At 42.7% G+C, this 20,005-nt stretch overlaps 1 pseudogene; it reads right to left on the bottom strand.

Moving 5' to 3' along the window:
* Positions 1 to 12,162: 12,162 nt before the first annotated feature.
* Positions 12,163 to 12,735, bottom strand: LOC131910505 (large ribosomal subunit protein eL24-like; annotated as a pseudogene).
* Positions 12,736 to 20,005: the final 7,270 nt, after the last annotated feature.

Here is a 20,005-nt window from a genome sequence, read left to right as displayed (position 1 = left end):
TGATGGTTCGTTATTAACCCTGCTCCCTCTCTTTCTCTCTGGTGGAGATTGAGCTTAGGCCCTGTGCATGCTAGGCAAATACTCTACTACTAAGGTGCATCTGTGGCCCTTCCTTTCTTGGCATCTCTTTTTTACTATTATGTATATATACACACAATGTGTGTGGTGGGGGCACACATGCCACAGTGAACATGGAAAGGTCAGAGGGCAACTCTGTGGCCCTCCTACCTTTAGGTTGGCTCTGGGAATGGAATTCAGGTTGCCAGATTTGCATAGCAAGCGCATAGACCTGCAGAGCCAGCTCACCGGCCACTCTTGCCTTTTTCCCAGTAACCAAGATCTGGGTGTGATTCATATTTTTATTTTATTTGTTTTTTTGTGTGGGGTTTTTGACAGGGTCTCACTATGTAGTCCTGGCTGTCCTGGAACTTACTATGCAGACCAGGCTAGCCTCAAACTCAGAGATCCACCTGCCTCTGCCTCCCACGTTGTGGGATTAAAGGCATGAACCTCTGTGTGTGATTTTGAAAGTGTCCTCCTCCCTGTGTCCCTCATACTTAGTTGCTACTAGTTTGCACACTAAACATTGAGTCTCCAGATAGTGTTCCGTTCTCCTTGACAAAGGCTCTGTGTTCCCACTAAAGTCAAAGCTCACGTCTTCATGACAGAATTCTTATTAAGATCTATCAACAGTGAGGGCACCACAGTGGGAGCCTGTCAAACAGACAATGAAAATCCTAAAGGAAACAATGGTTTTTTGGTGTGAATTCTCACTCCAACTTGTGTTCTTCCAGTCTTCTCTAGGCCCATCACCATATCTCATACCTTGCACACCTCTTCATTTCTCAACACCCAGCAAAGTTCTCTCTCTTCTCTCTTCTAACTTGCATTTTGTGAGCATTCACTAAACACCACACCCAAAGAGAACATGCACTTCTCTGGATTTATAAAAGAAGTTTGTCCTGTTTGTGGATATATCGCCTTCCAATCCCATGGTGTCTAAATCTGATTGTTACTTTAACTTTTCCAGGGTGCATTTGGAAAGTAAAGGACTTAAAGAGTATTTTGCCTGCCCTTCTCGTCTTTTAAGATGAAGAAAACTAAACCTTGAACGAGTTTGATAGCTTGGCTCAGGCCACACATTTAATGTCCTACTTTGAAAGGATTTGGCCAGTACTCCTTGTACATAAATCAGTGACCTGTTTTTTCTAGGGCTGTTGTAATGGATTATAGCAACTATGAGAAATGCATTCTCTCACAGTTCTAATGATGAGAAATCTGAAGTCAAGGTGTCAGCAAGGCCATGTCTCCTTTGGAAGGCTATAGATTCAGGTCCTTTCTTGTCTCTTCCTGGTTTGGTGCTCTCAAACATTCTTTGGATAGAGTGATATTACTCCTGTTTCTTCTGCAGTAACTTCTGCAGTATGCCTATCTTAAACATCTCCCTCAATGTTTGTATTAAAATGATACCTATCGTGGAATTTAGGTCCTCTCTAGATTTAAGGACACTTTTGCAAATATGGTCACATTGCATATTTTAAGGTTCAGACACAGGACTTCCTTGGGGCCACCACTCAATACATGTTCCCTGAGGAAAACCTCACCCTGTCCCTCCATGAATGCAATGCTTTACCAACAAAGAGCAAGTTATAATTTGATCTGGGTTTTTACAGTGATTCCAGGTTGTTTGCCACTTTATATATTTTTGATGTTATTTATTTGTTTATTTTTATGTGATGAGTATTTTGCCTGCATGTATGTATATACACTAGGCACATGCAGTACCTGCAGAGTTCAGACCAGGGCATCTTATCCCCTGGAACTGGGCCAGTATGCGGGTGCTGGGAATTGAACCTTGGCCTTTTGCAAGTTCTGTACTATAGTCATAGTTGCTATGTAGCTGTTAACAAGTAAGATCTTATAGTTTTGTTTGTGAGCCTAGCCTTTAATGGCTGAGCTATCTCTCCAGATGAAGAGTAAGATCTTAAAGGCTAAGCTTGTAACCAAAAATATAGAAAGAGTGAGATCTACATGTGGATAAATGAAATGATCTATCAACTATATTAAGTGAAAATGGAATAATGTTATTCTGTCCATTATGTTAGCATATATATATATATATATATATATATATATATATTATACACACATATATGCATCATATACACACATAAACTCTGCTAGTGTCTGTATAGTATATTTCTGTAATGACATAAGAAACTATGAAATTAATAGCAAGGAGAGGGACTAGAGGCCTCACTATGAGGAATAAACACATCCTACTTCTCTCTCTTTGTGTCTGCTATAATTTAAACATAAAATGATCCCCTACCCCAGACTCGTATGTTGCAGTACTTGGTCCGCAGGTGGTTGTGTTGTTTGGGGAGGTTGTAGAACCTTTGGGCCCTGAGGCCTAGCCAGCAGATGTAGGGCCAGATGTCATAGTGTGGTTACTGACGACCCAGGGGGTCTCACTAATGCCCTCATATACCTCTGCCACAGCCACGAACTGCTCTTGACACTGTGCCTTCCTACCTGAGGTACTGTATTCCTGAACTACGAGTCAGAATAAACTTTTCCTCTCATGTCTGTTAGATGTTTTTTCGGGGGAACAAAAGAAATTAACCAACTTAAGTGTTGTTTGATTTACAAAATACCATGTGTAATTTTAAAATCCAAAGCAAAGCACAAGACGGCTGGAGAAATAGCTCAGTTGGTAAAGTTCTTGCCTTGTAAGCATGAGGACCCCAGCACTATCCCCAGAACCTATGTAAAAATGCCCAGGGTCATGTCATGTGCTTGTAATCCCAGCACTGGGGAGGCAGAGACAAGAGGACCCCCGGAGATCCCTTCCCTGGCCTGCCAAAGGAACCAAATCAGCAGGCTTCAGGCCAATGAGAGGACTATGTGTAAGAAGAGGTAGGTGGGATTTCTATGGATAATGCCTAAGGTTGTCCTCTACCCTTCTCATGCCTGCATGTGACACACACACACACACACACACACACACACACACACACACACGTAATAAAAACATATAATATTGACATCTTAAAGCTAAATTCACAAGGTAAACTGTTTAACACTGTGGAAATGCTGGGGTGTAAGTCAGAGGAGACCTCTCCTGTCAAGCAGGCTCAGCTTCAGTTACCCAGGGAAGTTTCACAAATCACAGGTAGGGTTAGAATGTCCTCCTACGGGGTGGGATCCCAGGTACTTCCTACAGAACAACAAACGGGCCAAGTGACCCAAATATGCAAATCGAGCTGGTCAGGCAAGATTCTGATCTTCACTGCAGTGTTCCCAGGTAGCCCTCGGATATTGAGTGGAGTGAAGGCCTGACTTCTACACAGGGTGGCAAGCCTCTCAAAGTGCATCCCGGGACTCTTTTACCCTATACACTGGTCAGATCTGTTAGCACCAGAGTGTGCAAAACAATTGGAATTAGAGTCATGCAAAACCCACCCCTGGACGAACTGGGTGGGAACACAGAGCTGTATCAACTGGAGGGTCGGGCAGCTCATGACACACCAAGCAAGTGGAAGGTCGGCTTCCAAACCAACGCCTTCTCATGCCATCAGGTTAGGAAGCACCAAAAATGCTACAGTTGATGGAGCCCATGGGAAGAAGACCTAAGAGAAAGAGGGAGGAAAGGGGGAAAAAAATAAAAGGAAAGACAAGAATAAGAAGTGTAGCAAAGAAGTGCAGAGAGTAGATGGGGCTGACTTCATAATCCAGGGCAGTCTGCAGGAAAAGGGGTGCAAATATAGATAATCACATGCACGAACTAAACCATCTCAAAAGGATGAATAGCACATGTTTTCTGTCATGTGGATCCTAGATTTTGTGCAGACACATAAAACCACGTATGTTTATATGAAAGTACAAGTACTGTGATTTTTAAATTTTGCAATGTGTTTTTATAATAAACTTTAAAGGAAATTTATTTTTAAAACTAAAAAACAAAAGTAAAAGTAAAACCTTCTGGGGAAACAAAAGGGACCAATGGAAGGGGGAGGCTGAGAGGGGGAGAAGACTGAGGTATGTGTGAAAATGTCCTTTTACTACACTGTATACAGCTGGGTATGGTGGCACAAGCCTTTAGCCTCAGCACTCAGGAGGCAGAGGCAGGTGGATCTCTGTGAGTTTGAACCCAGCCTGGTCTACATAGAAAATTCTAGGACAGTCAGGGCTACATAGTGACACCCTGCTAAAACAAACAAACAACCGACTAACAGCAACAAAAAAAACTAAAAAATTTACTATACGCCGGGTGGTGGTGGTGGTGGCGGCGGCGGCGGCGGCGGCGGCGGCGGCGGCGGCGGCGCACGCCTTTAATCCCAGCACTTGGGAGGCAGAGGCAGGCGGATCTCTGTGAGTTGGAGGCCAGCCTGGTCTCCAAAGAGAGTTCTAGGAAAGACATAAAGCTACACAGAGAAACCCTGTCTCGAAAAACCAAAAAAAAAATAAATAAATAAATAAAAAATAAACTTAAAAAAAATTTACTCTACCATGTGCAATGGATATATACAAATGTTTTTATAAAAAGAGACCCAAAGCATATGTAATTTCTATCTTTTTTAGTTTTAATATAAAATCAACCACAACAAATATTGACCTTTTGGCCCAGTGGCCATTTCTCCTTCCAGTTACTGCTGCTTAAACACTTATGTGAGAAGTGAAGACTGGCCTAAAATGAGAGAACTGTGGGGTTCGACATGTAGGCAAGGGACTCTTGTTCAGCACCAAAACCAACCAAACCAAAGATAGTGCATCCAAGTACATTCTTGTTTGTTTGTTTTAAGATTAAAGTCTCCATACCCGAGGTGGCCCAGGCTGGCCAAATCTTCATAGTAATCCTCCCACCTAAGCTTCCCAATGCTAGGATTTTAGGTATGGACCACCACACCCAGCTTAAAGCTGGAACTCAAACGCACATATTTAACTTCTGTCTTGGCTGCTTTCAGAGAGAGCACACCAGTGAGTCAGGTTGCACCTGTCAGCCCGGCTGCCCTCACACAGATAAGGCCCAAGGACAGCTTTTCAGTGTCAATAGTTCCTCTGAAGTGATAGGACTGAAAACGGAAGAACTCTGCTGACCTAAATTACAGCTTTCAAAGCACAGCCAGCTTACTCTGTCTCCCAGCTGGCCTGAACAGGAGCTACTCTGTCCTGCCACACCCTCCCCTAAGTGACAAAATGACACCCCTAGAGAGCTCTTCTAGCCACTCATCAAATTGTGTAGGTCAAAAAATGTCAGACATTTTTGACTAACTGTGGATTTTACACTCAACCTCAAACCTCTAGATCCACCCTCCTTTCACTGTGTTTTGTGAGTCCAGTGACTTTCGGTGCATCCACACAACTACTGCTCTGGTGGTGATCCAAAATGTCACCTTCCTAGAACTCTCTGGTCAGTTCATGCTTATCCATAGCTAGTCTCCATACTGTGTCCAGAGGGCCTTTTAGAAACTCAGTCTCTATTCCCCCTTAAAATAAACACAAGGACTTAACCAAATCCTGGAATATTCTTCATTTACATGCCCTGGATACATCTCAAGTCCAGGAACTGGTGTGTAGCTCAGTTGGTAGAGTGCTTGTCTAACATGCAAGAGGCACTAGGTTCGATGCCCAGCACCACATAAATGAGACACGGTGGTGAAGACTACCATGGTGGTAGAGACAGAAAAATCAGAAGTTCAAGGCCAACCTTGGCTACATAGTGAGTTCAGGGCCAGCCTGAACTTCGTCAGTTAACTGTCGTGAAAAACTATGACAACAAAAAATATCTTGAATCCATCTTTTTCCTAAGCTTTAGCCATTCTGTTTAGAACATGTAAGAACATTTCTATGAAGCTGGGCATGGTGGCATGTCGGAACACAGTCCAAGAATGGAGTTGTACAAGGAGACTTCTGAGTGCTTGTGAGAAAACTCTAAGAAACCTAGATGAGAGTCTTATTACTATGGTTTCTTCAAGAACATGGAATTGTTCTTAGATTATGCTTTCGTGCCTCTCCCAGGTGTAGCAGATAGGAGTGAGTTTACTTCAGATTATTCTTTATGACTGACTATTGTTTTTTGTTTATATGCTTCTATGGAAAAACATGATTCTGCTGTGATCAGCTTGTGTGCCATGGGTGGCTTGCCCTTGTGATTGGACACTTTACTCACGTGACTCCTCTTAACCCTCAGAGTATAGATTGATGCTCTGAATGAAGTCGGCTACTGCGTAAGACTTGAGTCCACCTCATTTCTAGACTCCATTCTCCCACGTCCCACTGTCTCTAGAACAGTGACAGTGGCACATGCCTTTTTATGCCAGCACTGGGGAGGCAGAAGCAGGAAGATCTCTGAGTCTGAGGCCAGCCTGGTCTGCAGAGTGAGTCCCAGAACTATGTAGAGAGACCCTATCTCAGCAACGAACAAACAGATAAACAAAGAAACATAACATTTATAATTTTAATATTTTCTAAAATTCCCTATTACTTTTTGGAGAGTATTTTAAAAGTTAAAAAAATAGCATAAAGCCAGGCTTCCCCAAACCATACATTTGGACAGGATTCCACCAAGAGCCATTTAAATATAATTTACTGAGAGAAGACAGCCAATGGCAGAAGTTATTTAAACTTTCTTAGCTGTGAGTTTCCTCCCCCACAAACAAGAGCCTGCAGGATCTGTTTTTACAGAACCCAGTTATCCTGGCTCACTGAGGCACAGCCCAACCAACACCTGGCAAAGAGGAGGCACACTCAATAACGCAGTAGAAGGAAAATTAAAACTCAGTTTATGTGAAGCCATTGTAAGGAAAATTTTGGGTCAATTTTTTTATGTTTTCAGTTTTTTGAGGTGCTAGGAATTAAAATCAGCATGCCAGGCAAGTGCTTTAACATTGAGCTGTCCACCTTCTAATTTTTTATGAAGATAAAAAGATAGCTTAAATATATCTCTGGGAATTTCCCCTAAACTACCTAAGTCAGGGTACACAAAGTTGGGCTTGGAAACCTAATGCATGTGATTAAGAAAATGTAAATGGAGGTTGGGGATTTAGCTCAGTGGTAGAGCACTTGCCTAGCAATCACAAGGCCCTGGGTTCCATCCTCGGGTGGGGGGGAGACTGGAAAAAAAAAAAAAGAAAATGTAACTGATACCCACTGGAATATTGGCCACCCCTCTCTTTTGGGAACTGGCTAATCCTCCCACAGGTGTGGACTGCTAGCAGCCATATCTCTACCATGTTATCCTATCCCCTGGCTACAGTTAGTTGGTCAAAGTGGACAATCAAATTATTCTTCTGGAAAACTGACAAGGAATTTGAAAACCTAAATAGTGTAGTTCATTAGTTCTCAACCCAGGTGCATTTTGCTTGCCAAGACACTGGCAGTATCTGTAAACGTTTTGTTTTGTTTTTGTTTTTTGAGACAGGGTTTCTCTATGTAACAGCCTTGGCTGTTCTGGAATTCTCTTTGTAGACCTTGAGCTCACAGAGATCTGCCAGTCTCTGCCTCCTGAGTGCTGGGATTAAAGGCGTGTGGCACCACCACCCAGCTAGCATTCTACTCTTGAAAGGTTTACAACCTAGAAACAATACTGTCTTAGTTAGGGTTTACTATTGCTGTAAAGAGACATCATGACCATGGCAACTCTGATAAAGAAAACATTTAATTGAGTATGGCTCACTTATAGTTTCAGAAGTTCAGTCCATTATGATTATGAAGGGAAGAAAGCATGGCAGTGTACAAGCAGACGTGGTGCTGGAGCTGAGAGTGCTACATCTTACAGACAGCAGGAAGTCAACTGACTGTCACACTGAGGGAAGCTTTGAGAGACCTCAAAGCCCGCCCTTTTCCTCCAACAAGGCCACACCTCCTAATAATGTCACTCCCTTTGGAGGCCATTTTCTTTCAAGCCACCACAAATATAGAACAGAAAACACCCAGTTAGAAGCTAGGGTGTACCAGTCATGACATACTTGTAGTCCCAGCACTTGGAAGGTAAAGATAGGAGGATCAAGAGTTCAGGGACAGACACAGCTACAGAGAATGTTTGAGGCTAACCTGGGATACATGAGAGACCCTATCTAAAAAACAAAGCAAGCTGGGCGGTTGGTGGCACATGCCTTTAATCCCAGCACTTGGGAGGCAGAGCCAGGCAGATCTCTGTGAGTTCAAGACCAGCCTGTTCTGCAGAGTGAGATCCAGGACAGGCACCAAAACTACACAGAGAAACCCTTTCTCAAAAAACAAACAAACAAAAAAAGCAAAACAATAAGCCAAACCAAGACAGGGTGATGATTGCTTAGAGAAGGATAATACAGAATATTCTGAGACCCCAGAACAATGGAATTTTTCTAAGTTAGGAGAAGTAAGGAAAGAGCCCTACAAGATGGGACATCTACACTGAGAACCGAAGCAAGCAGGAAGAAAGCACGGCCAAGTATGGGAGTGTACATTCAGACAGAAGAACAAGTGTCCATAAGGGAAACAGCATGGCAAGTGTCTGGGATGCAAAAATGTTTGGTGTGGCAGTGCCAGGAGTCTGTCTGTTGGCTCTCAACTCCAGTTCTGCTTCTCTCTGCACTGCAGGGGACAAAATGCCAGCAAGTTACATTTCCCTGATCTCTCTGCCAACTGGCTATTGGCCAGGTTTTGCCAGTGGAAAGCCGAGGAGGAAGATGGTGGTGGGTGTTTGGTGTGTATGTGTGTGTGCCATGTTCTTCCACATTGCAAGCATCTCCACTAGTGGCAGCAACAGCAGTCAATGACTGAATCCTCCTGGGTTCACCAGCAGCCATGGCAGGGTCACTACATCAGCTCCACTGGCAGTGGAGGTAACGAGGGTGGATACCTTTGCATTCCCTTCAACAGCACAGCAGTCACAGACAGCATTGTTGGCCGAGGCTAAGTAGCATCATTTTCACACTTCTCCAGCTCCAAGTCTCTGGGGAAACATATCTTTTTACTCTTCTAATTCTTTTTAACACTTCCATTTATCACATTGCCTGTGTTTAAAATACCTTCTGACTGGACCCTAAAATAGCAACTGAGTCAGAAAATAAGATAGGGGTGGAGGAGGGCTGTGGTGAGCGGTGTGGTTCAATAGGTAAATCAACAGCAGATGGTCCAATCTGTGTCAGGAAATGACCAGGCATTTGGACTTTACCTTAAGAGCAGTGGAGACCCACAGAAGACTTAAAGACGTATTTAAAGATTGAACACAGGGTCTTCCCCACGCTTGTGAACACAAGTGCTGGACCACTGAACTACATCCTCAGTGCAAGGTTTTAAATAGATACATAATTTATAAATCTTTATCTCCAAGATCTTGTGAAATAGTAATTTTAGTATCCTTTTTTAGAAAACAAAACAAACGAAACACCTACTTTTCAAAACACCCAGAAGTACTAAAACCTTTCTTTCCTTCCTTCCTTCCTTCCTTCCTTCCTTCCTTCCTTCCTTCCTTCCTGCCTTCTTCCCTCCCTTCCTTTTTTTTTTTTGCTGGTGGAGAGTCATGATTTTTTTTTTCAACATCTGTGAGAGATTCAGAGGCTGACAGGAGAGAACTCAGAGTCCCCACAAGGGAGACACTGAAGGACTGAAGAAGGAGCCTGGAAGTCACTGGAGATTTAGGGAAATTCTCAGATTGTGTGTCAGGAGTTCTAGAGAGGAGAGTGTGGTCCTTTGAGGGAAAGGTTGTCAGGACCCCCAACCCTGCAGTTAGCACCCCCAGTTTTATTCATTCTTATTAATTCCTCAAACTCCTGTGTGTGTCTGGGTGCTCAGGGATTCTGGTGTGGGGACCACAGGGTCAAGCGGATCTCAGCAGCTCCTGAGCTAATGCTAGAAGGCCTAAGCCTGCGATGGGGTGGTCACAATTATAGCCCCACTTAGGTTGCTTTGTGTAGTGTGTGGAGGATGGTGGATGGGAGGCTGGGCAGAGAAGAGCCAGGTGATGTACAGCCACTCAGATTGTGAACAGTGTTGTCTATGATGGACAACTTGGATGGTAAATTTGTCCTGACTGCTCTGGGCTGCAACAGGACCCTCCTAAGGCAACTGGGGTCTGGAGTTCCTCTGTCAGGCTGATATACAATGCAGTCATCTTCCACAGATTGAGATCTTGTGAAATAGTAATTTTAGTATCCTTTTTTAGAAAACAAAACAAACGAAACACCTAACTTTCAAAACACCCAGAAGAACTGGTACTAAATCTTTTCCTTCCTTCCTTCCTTCCTTCCTTCCTTCCTTCCTTCCTTCCTCCCTCCCTCCCTCCCTCCCTCCCTCCCTCCCTCTCTCCCTCCCTTCATTCCTTCTGTTTTTCAAAACAGGGTTTCTCTGTGTAGACTTGACTTTCCTGGAACTTGCTCTGTAGACCAGGCTGGCCTCAAATTCACAGAGATCCACCCATCTCTGCCTCCTGTGTGCTGGAATTAAAGGCGCGCACCACCACTACCCGGCTTGTTTTTGTTGTTGAGACAGGGTCTCATTATATATAGCCCTAGGCTGGCCTCAGTGTCTTTTGCCTCCTGAGTGCTGGGATTAGAGAAGCACATCACCCATTCCTTTTCCCTTTCTCTCTCTCTCTCTCTCCTTCCTTCCTTCCTTCCTTTCTTTCTTTCTTTCTTTCTTTCTTTCTTTCTTTCTTTCTTTCTTTCTTTCTTTCTTTCTTTCTTCAGTACTAGGGATTGAAAGCTAGGTAAGCACTTTACTACTGAACTATATCCTCACTATCTTATTGCATTGCATTTAATCGTTGCTGATCATGGCAGCATGCCCAAGTATCCTGTTTATTCATCAAGTATTTGATCAGTTCTCATGTGCTCAGCACTTTTCAGAATGTTAGAAGCAAAGTTGTAGACAAGGCAGATAATATCCCTACCTTCATGGACTTTGACATTTTAGTTGGCAGGCAAAGAAAAGTGAAGAAAGTAATTTGCAATCTGATAAAGCAGTGGAAAATAAATAAGCAGAACACTGACAGAATATTGGTTGAGGGGAAGTGGGAAGGGCTAGCTCTGTGAAAATGCTCAGAAGGAAGTAGAGGTCGATCATTGTGGAACCAAGAAGAGTACAAAAGTGTTAGCTGGTTAAAGGCCGGATTCGAGGACTTGAAAAACTAATGCATTCGGACTGTACCAATCAAAAAGCAAGGGCATAGCACCAGACAAATGGAAGGGCCTGCAGAGGCTAGATGAAGCAATCCCTTGTGAGCTGTATTACCAGCCTTGCATTTCTTTCTAAATACAAACTATATGCAGAGGCATGGACATGGTCAGATTCGTTTTTTAGAAGACAATGGATAGGATATAGAGGGTAAAACTGTTGGTAAAGCCCATTGAGAAACCATCACAGTGGCCCAGAAGAGATGAAAGCAGCCTGGATTAAGGCTTTCTCATGTTCTTTTCTTAAATTCAATTTCTTCCTTTGTAGAGTGAGAATAGAAACTTAGGAAAAACAGATCAGCAAACAATTGTTCCTAGGCACTGAATATAAGAAAGACTCCAGAGAGATGGCTGGAGAGATGGCTCAGAGGTTAAGAACACTAGCTGCTCTTCCAGAGGTCCTGAGTTCAATTCCCAGCAACCACATGGTGGCTCACAACCATCTATAATGAGATCTGGTGCCCTCTTCTGGTGTGCAGGCAGAATACTGTATACAAAATAAATAAGTAAATAAATAAATCTTTAAAAAAAGAGAAAGACTCCAATGTGCTGCAGTGTGTCAAGATTTGAAATATATTTAAGATTGATGTACTTTCTACCATTCTCTACCAACCAACCCACTTCCTCTTATTCAGGTTTCACTCCAGCAGCAGGAACTAAGAACAGCTGTGGCCTTGTAACTCACTGAACCAATTAGTGGCTTTAAAGTTGCTTCACCATGGATAGTTTTTGTTGCTTAACTAGCTGTTTATCAACTGGGATAGGCCGTGATGCAAGAACCAAGAATGACTGCAGAGTTGTGGTCGGGTTCAGTCTGGAAAGGTTAGCTCAGTTCAGGTGTTTGATTTTGCTTCTTGTCCTTCCTGCAGGGCTTTTGTACCTGTACTGGCAACATTAAACTTCAGTGTAAAGGATCTTTGCTAGTCTTACATTCAGTTCTTCTCTCCTAGTGCCTTTACATTTCTTCTTTTTTTTTCCTTCTTTTTTTTTTTTTTGAGTTAGAGATTGATCTTTATTCAAAACTCTGATCTACCAAGTTATCGTTTTCCACCAGCTCGGGGAGCAGAGGCCTTCACAGGCTTCACAATCTCTTGTTTAGGTGCTGCTTCGGTAGGGGCCTTGGCAGCAGCCATGGCTGTCTTCTTGGACGCCTGCTTAGCCTTTTCTGCTTCCTTGGCAGCCCTGATAGCCTGTTCTCGCTGAGCTTTCCTAACTTCTGGTTTCTGATTCCTCTTGGCCATTATATCAGCAAGAGACGCACCAGTGACAGCCCGCTGGAATTTGACTGCACGGCGGGTTCTTTGCTTTTGAATTTCTTCCGACTGTCCCTTTTGTGTTTTCTTCTGTAGAGGACAGTCCAGTTTATCTGCCGAGGATTCCTTTTGGAAAGGAATGTGGACTCGCGTTTTGCATTAAGAAACTGGAAAACCTTCCTGGTCCTGGCGTAGCGCCGCCCGTGTCCGGGGTAGATCTTGCACCCGCTGAAACTGCACAGCTCGATCTTCATGGTGAAAGCTGCCGGCAGGCCGGAGGAAAGATGGCGAAGAGAAAGGCCTTTACATTTCTTGATAACTGTATCATTGAGGAAATTCTGTTCATTCAAAACAACATAGTATAATGAATGTAATAAATCAATAAAATTAATGTAATTAATGAATATCGTAAATATAATTATTGAATGAATACTGCGAATGTAATCAGTGAATGCCACAAATGTAATTAATATCACGAGTGTAATTAATGAACATCATGAATGTAATTAAAATATAAATTAAAAATTCCACTGATACTTTTTTTGTTGTTTGTGTTTTTTTTTTCCCCTGAGACAGGGTTTCTCTGTGTAGCTTTGGAGCCTGTACCTAGAACTTGCTCTGTAGACCAGGCTGGGCTAGAACTCACAGGGATCCGCCTGCCTCTGCCTCCCGAGTGCTGGAATTAAAGGCATGCGCCACCACTGCCCCTGGCACCCAAGGCACTTAAAAGCCTCTTTAGTATCTGTACCACTGGTTTTGTATCAACTTGACACAAGCTAGTGTCCTCAAGGAGTAAGGAGTCTCAGTGGAGGAAAGGCCTCCTTGAGATCCATTGGTAAGGCATTTTCTCACTTAGTGATGAATGTGGGAGGGCCAAACCCATGGTGGGTGGTGCTATCTCCTTTGGCTGGTGGTCTGGGTTCTATGAGAAAGCAGGCTGAGCAAGCCAAGGGAAGCAAGCCAGTAAGCAGCGCCCCTCCATGGCCTCTGCATCAGCTCCTGCCTCCTGAACCCTGCCCTGTTGGAGTACCTGTCCTGATTTCCTTCAGTGGTGAATAGAATGTGGAAGTATAAGCCAAGTAAACCCTCTACTCCCTAACTTGCTCTTTGTTCATGGTGCTTTGTCACAGAAATAGAAACTCTAAGACAAGTTGGTACAAGCGTAGTGAGGTATTGTTGTGACAGACCTGACCATGTTTTGGGGAGGATTGTGGAAGGACTTTGGAACTTTGGGCTAGAAGAGCCATTGAGTGTTAAGGGCTCAGTGGGATGTTATTTAGGAGCTTGGAAGATAAGGATATTCAGAGCAGTGCAGAGAATGGAAGTTTGGCTTGTGAAGTTTCAGAGAGAAGTTTAAAGACTGTATCAGAGCCATTTGTTATTTTGAATTAAGATCCTGTAGTTCTGGTTAGCTGGGGCTGAAGAATCAGCTATGATTAACAAGATAACAGAACTACTAAAGCAAAACTGCTTCCCTGGAATACTTGATGCTAGTCAGCTGGCGCTAAGAAATTAGTGGTGATTAAAACCTTGTCTCGAAAAAAACAAAAACAAAAAAGAAGAGACCAGCACCACTCAGGTGAGATCTTCAGGGAAGTGTTTCCTGAGATCACAAAGAAGCTGTGTTCTAGAGGCAGCCAAGGCTGTACTGGACTTGGTAATGTGTAAGTAAGAGTTACTCTCGTGGTAATGGTTTTGAAGGCATGAAGGGGTCAGGGAGAGCAACTGAGGTTTGAAACTGTGAGAGGCCAGGAAAGCCCACTGGTGAAGGCACAGCCTCAGTGGCAGTTGAAGGCCCAGGACTGGAGGGGCCGTGCAAAGAAGTTGAAGCTTGGCACCATTTAGAGAGCCTCTCAGAGGCTAATGGTGAAAGTTGCACCCAGTTGCCGCAGAAGACCCCAGCGTTTTACAGATGCCAATACCATGGCCACCAAGAACAGCAGCAGCAGTGGAGTTGGAGCCAGCTGAAGCCTAGAAGACAACCTCTGAGTGATGCAGAGGGCAGAGCAAGACAAGCTCTGTGTGCTGCAAAGGGTGGAGCTGGAGAAGAGATCCAAGCCCTTGGAAGGGATACTGAGTGGATCCCAGCCATTGGACAGTTGAATTTGGTTTTGCTTTGATTTGTGACTGTGCCCTGATTTTTCCCTCTTGACGTAAGAAAGAAACCCTAAGACAATATGCAAAGACTGGTGGCAAACTATGAATAAAGTTCTCTCTATTATTATGGTACACTTTAAAAATGGCTATTTCATGTCAGTTCACAATTATAGACATCATGGCTCTGATGCCTTAAAAACAGAGCCTACTTAAGGTGTCAGCTGTTTTGCCAGGAAAAGGTCAGTTATGTTCACTGTTAAATAGTCAGATATCACTGCCTGGGGGACCAGCCCCCAGCAGCACAGGGCTCAAAGGGAAATACACAAAGTCGGCATGTACTAGACATTTTTATCTGAGGGGGTTAAGACACTCACACATCTCTTGATGGATTCCTTCTTTATTCTTCTGTATTCTTTATTCTGTGTTCTATATTCTCTTTTCTTATCTCTCTCCAGAAATGTCTCTTCTGTCTCTCTTGGTGTTTTCCTTCTCCTTCTAACTCTCCCATTCTTGATGTTCTCCTTCTAACCCATTTTAACTCTATCTTTATTCTTTCCCTTACAGCTTATATACCCCACCAAAATCTTTCAGATAATATAAAAATTACAATGTGTTACATTCTGTTTTTCAAGTGAATGATTACAATGAACAAAAGTTTTTTTTTTTAAAAAGCATGTTTTCCATATCCCTTAGATGATTAAACATTCTACAGGTGAAAACAGGTGAAAAACAAATTATCTCAAGAACCCATGAACATTCATACCCAAGCAACTTGTTATAGATTAACAGTAAGCAAGATAATCTTCTCAGTCATGTCTTTTACTGGCAGGCTATGTTTTGCAGTTACAAAGAAAGGGCCAATTACCTTGTTACTTACCTCGAAAGGTAATCTTATAAGGAATCTTAAAGGAATCACAAACCTAAATTTTTATTTTTATTTTATTTTATTTTCAGAGCTTTATTAGAAGGGGAAAGAGGAGAGCCAGGCCTGGAGAGAGAGAAAGATGGGGCCTGGGGTGGGGTGGGTGGGAGGGGGGGAGCAGAGCAGAGCAGAGCAGAAAGAAAGAGCAGAGAGAAGTCTACTTTAAATCTTAAGGTACATATCCACTTGCTGTGGAACAATCCTTTTCTACACTATGAATATGTAGTACTCTCATTGGTTAATAAAAAGCTGACATGTTGGTATCTGGGCAGGACATTAGATGGGAAAGCCAAACTGAGAATGATGGGAAGAAGGAGGGCGGAGTCTAGAGAGAGGCCAGCCTACCACCGAACAAGCAGGACATGTAAAAAATGATGTAACAAACCATGAGCCACGTGGCAAAGCATAAATAGAAATATGGGTTAATTTAAGTGTAAGAGTTAGCTAGTAACAAGCCTGAGCTATCGACCAAGCATTTATAATGCATTTTCTGCCTCTGAGTCAGTTATTTGGGACTAGGCAGTTGGGAGAGAAAAATTCCACCTCTGTTTATACCCACTCTTATATATCAGGATATTGAGGGCAGAAATAGGTATAAGGAATTAACCATCATCTTTGGTCATCAACCAATCTAGCAAGAAAGGCATATCAGCTAATGATAATTAGGCTGCTTTGTTCTTGTTTCCTGACCTTAAAGAGTTCCTCACTCAACCATGTGCCTTTCTAAACCTTTAGATTATCTTCTTTTTTTTTAATCTCAAAGCTATTTAATAAAAACACCTTAGTCTAACTAAGTTATTTTCAAAGCTTTGTTTCAGTTATGATACACTCCAAACCCCATGAACACATCTCCCAACATTAAGGTTAAAAGAATTTAGGCTAGCTGGGCCACTAGGACTCAGCTGTTTTTCTTAATCACTAACCTAAGCCATAGTCTATATGGCTCCTCAATAGAAACTCATGTGTTCTAGTTGTGTAACACGTCCTTGTTTTATTTTTTATCATCAAAACTCTATTTAAACTAACATTATTATCAATTAGACAGTACAGCTTAGGAAAGAATCATCTTCATAATAATCCACAGGTTAAAATGCCCAGTACGATGGGATGTTTCCATGAGATAAACAAACTACATAACAGGCAGTGGGGATCTCCCCACACCCATTCACACCATGCCAGATAGCAGAGAAAGATGGCAGGAGCAGACATGTAAAGGCACAGCAGAAGCAAAAGACATTCTGGGGTCTGTGGTCTCAGGGCCTTGCCTATCTGAGAGTCACCCGTCAGGGATTTTCCTCCTGGTGGGCTGACACCTTGAACTTCAATTACCATTCACTGCTCCTCTGACATGGCCACAGAAAGTCAGGTTTAGAATCACTTTTTTTTTTTTCAAGACAGAGTTTCTCTGTTTAATAGCCTTGGCTGTCCTGGAACTTGCTCTGTAAACCAGGGTGGCCTCAAACTCAAAGAGATCTGTTTGCCTCTGCCTCCCAAGTGCTGGGATTTAAGGAGTGTGTATGTGCCACCACCACCGAGCCAGAATCTCATAATTTTGCATTTCTTATAAAAATTGATTTGGCCTTGAACATATATATCAACTTAAGATTCTATGCGGCTTTATTTACTTAAAAATATTTTGAGTGTATGTGTGTGTGCATTCACCTTCTTTTATGAGAAAGGGTCTCTCACTGTCCTGGAGCTATGAAGGATGCTAGATTTACCAAGCCTAGGGGTAGGATCCTTGGGTATCATCTCCTTAGTACTGGAATAACAAGTGTGTGTCACTGTGCCTCTTCACGTGGGTTCTAGGGATCAAGTACTTTACCAACTGAACTAGTTCCCCAGCCCTACTGTTGTGTATAGTTTTAAATAGCTATCTTCTCCCTTCCTAGAGAGGTCTGCTGTCCAATAACATACCTCCTTAAACCCTCTTTGTGGGGTGAAGAAATGTAAAAAAATAAAATAAAGGTCACAATTGTCACAGTTGCTGGACAGTTTCCTGTGCTTGTAATTCTAGCCCTTGGAAGGCTGAGGCTGTAAGACAGACAACTAGAGGCCAACCTGGGCTTTGTAGCATGATTCTGACTCAAAAATATTATAAAAGTACATATTCTTTAATCTGAATTATTATAATAACTATGAGGAAAGAAATTTTACCAATATTTGCATTGAGTAGCTACTATCCAGCTATACTTGAGAATAAAGCTTGAGTGAAATATAAACATTTATCAGATCTACGGGTTTTGCAACTCACATGCAGGAAACACCAGTTCTCAAGCAGCAAATGGCCATAAGAAAATCATTTATTTAGGTCACAGCATCTTAAACTGTAGGTTGTGACTCCATGTGGGACAGCCTAACCAAATGTAGAAGTTGTAGAAAATTTGGCAAAAGTAAAAAGTTCCTGAATGTAAAGTTATCAAAAATCAATTTAAAATTGCAGTATGATGAATGGAGGTGTTTCAGGCAGTGCTTGCCCATAGAATTATGCAGATTCAATGCAGCCTTGTTTTCTTTTCTTTTTGTTGTTGTTTTTTCGAGACAGGGTTTCTCTGTGTAGCTCTGGCTGTCCTGGAACTCACTCTGTAGACCAGGCTGGCCTCCAACTCACAGAGATCTGCCTGGCTCTACTTCCCAAGTGCTGGGATTAAAGGCGTGCACCACTGATGCCCGGCTTCCTTTTTTTTTTTTCTTTTGAGACAAGATCTCTTTATATAGTCCTGGCTGTCCAGGAACTTATGTAGACCAGGCCTGCCTCAACTCACAGAGATCCACCTACATGCTGGGATTAAAGTGTGCAGCACTATGCCCAGCCAGCCTTGTTTTTGAAGACATAGCATGTTCATTCTTCCTGGTACATGCCAAATGGGCACTGCCCCAAACACCTTGGCTCAGACTGAGGACTACTGTATGTTACAAATTGCAGTGTCCTAACTGTGCACACAAAGTTATCTGCTGTTGTAGAAATCATGGTTTAATTGGGGAAAACAGACTCAATATTTTTTTTTACCACGACTCTGTAGATGTAACAGTTTTATTAAATAAGAAACACAGAGCCAAATGCAGAGTTAAAAGCCCAAGAGGTCAGAGCAGTAGCTGAGAGCTGAGACTTATAACCGCCTTCTTACCCTTCGCTGTCGCTGCCGTCCTCCCCCTGAGAAAGAGGCCTACTTCCTGTGGGTCTGTCGTTTTACTGACTTTCTGTTCTGCCTTCTTATTGGTTGTAAACTCAACCACATGACCTCCTCGTCACTGCCTGTCTATACAGACCTCTAGGCCTCTATGGTTGGTATTGAGATTAAAGGCATGTGTCTCCATGCTGGCTGTATCCTTGAACACACAGAGATCTGCTTGTGTCATATGATCGGGATTAAAGGTGTGAGCCACCACTGCCCGGCTTCTGCTATGGCTTGCTATTAACTCCGACCCTCAGGTAACTTTATTTATTAACATACAAATAAAATCACATTTCAGCACAAATAAAATATCACCATACCACTCATTAAGTATCAAATTAGTGTGTCTTTGGATTGTATTGTTAAAATGTTTGATTTTAAAACTTGGGGACTTGCTGGGTGGTGGTGGCGCACACCTTTAATCCCAGCACTAGGGAGGCAGAGCTAGGTAGATCTCTATGAGTTCGAGGCCAGCCTGGGCTACAGAGTGAATTTCAGGACAGGCGCAAAGCTACACAGAGAAACCCTGTCTCAACAAACAAACAAACAAACAAACAAACAAACAAAACCCCAAAAACTTGGGGACTGAGTTGCAGATTTGAATTTCACACCAAAACACTAAGTCACAGATATCATCTACCATTTAGAATTACATATTTATGGAAGGCAATGCTCTCAGCAATGCTGATTATAAAATCAAAAATATCAAATCAACTCTGAAAAACGTTGAAGATGATCTACATACTGTAATATCAATATCCAGCACAGTTGAAGAAAAATGGACTTGGGAGGAAGAAAGTTGTGAGTACCACGTTTCTTTGCTCAAGGCTTAAACCTTTTCATACACTGATCAGTTATCATTTTTGTATACCTCTCTGTAGGTAAAGGTCTGCTTCCAAACTGAATCTGGCTTTCCAGTTTACTTATGCTATAACTTTTCACATTAGAGGTGATCTGCATGCACCATGTGAGACCAGCACCATCACATATATCCTCCACTCCCGGAAACTGCAGGATGTAGACTGGGATCCCACCATTATCCAAGTTGTATCATTCCTCAGGTTTGAATGGACACATTGTTTGGGGTTACCGTTGACTCCTTTGCAACAAGCAACACAAAACAAGTCCTGAAGACATTTAAGATATTTTTGACTGTCAATAGGTGGGGAAGGATGAGAGGAGGGGACTCCATCTACACAGATAAGATGTGGGGGTTTGTGGGCTTCATGAGTACTATGTGTAGACTTTCCAGTGTTCCCCAAACCCCTCACCCACTGCTCTGTAGGTAAGCCTAATAAACCCAATGACTCACCAGAGCAATGGTGGAATTATACTTAGGTTTGTCCTTAGGCCTGCAGGAATGGGTAGGTGTTTGCAGCTCCTCATGGGAAGGAATTT

The sequence above is a fragment of the Peromyscus eremicus genome, chromosome 5, assembly GCF_949786415.1.
Source record: "Peromyscus eremicus chromosome 5, PerEre_H2_v1, whole genome shotgun sequence".
Taxonomy (NCBI): Eukaryota; Metazoa; Chordata; class Mammalia; order Rodentia; family Cricetidae; genus Peromyscus; species Peromyscus eremicus.
Note: the sequence above shows the minus strand (reverse complement) of the source record. Positions and strands in the feature narration are given on the sequence as shown.